Below are 698 nucleotides of genomic sequence, written 5' to 3'. Positions count from 1 at the left end.
GTGTCCTCCTGCAGAGACATGAGACAAATGTGTCCTCCTGCAGAGACATGTGTCAAATGTGTCCTCCTGCAGAGACATGAGACAAATGTGTCCTCCTGCAGAGACATGAGACAAATGTGTCCTCCTGCAGAGACATGAGACAAATGTGTCCTCCTGCAGAGACATGAGACAAATGTTTCCTCCTGCAGAGACATGACAAATGTTTCCTCCTGCAGAGACATGACAAATGTGTCCTCCTGCAGAGACATGACAAATGTGTCCTCCTGCAGAGACATGAGACAAATGTGCTGTCCTGCAGAGACATGAGACAAATGTGTCCTCCTGCAGAGACAAATGTGTCCTCCTGCAGAGACACGAGACAAATGTGTCCTCCTGCAGAGACATGACAAATGTGTCCTCCTGCAGAGACACGAGACAAATGTGTCCTCCTGCAGAGACATGAGACAAATGTGTCCTCCTGCAGAGACATGACAAATGTGTCCTCCTGCAGAGACACGAGGCAAATGTGTCCCCCTGCAGAGACATGAGGCAAATGTGTCCCACTGCAGAGACATGAGGCAAATGTGTCCCCCTGCAGAGACATGAGGCAAATGTGTCCTCCTGCAGAGACACGAGACAAATGTGTCCTCCTGCAGAGACATGAGGCAAATGTTTCCTCCTGTAGAGACATGAGGCAAATGTGTCCTCCTGCAGAGACA

This window comes from Austrofundulus limnaeus, unplaced genomic scaffold (genome assembly GCF_001266775.1).
Source record: "Austrofundulus limnaeus strain Quisiro unplaced genomic scaffold, Austrofundulus_limnaeus-1.0 Scaffold1541, whole genome shotgun sequence".
NCBI classification, from domain to species: domain Eukaryota; kingdom Metazoa; phylum Chordata; class Actinopteri; order Cyprinodontiformes; family Rivulidae; genus Austrofundulus; species Austrofundulus limnaeus.
This window is presented reverse-complemented; position numbering follows the sequence as displayed.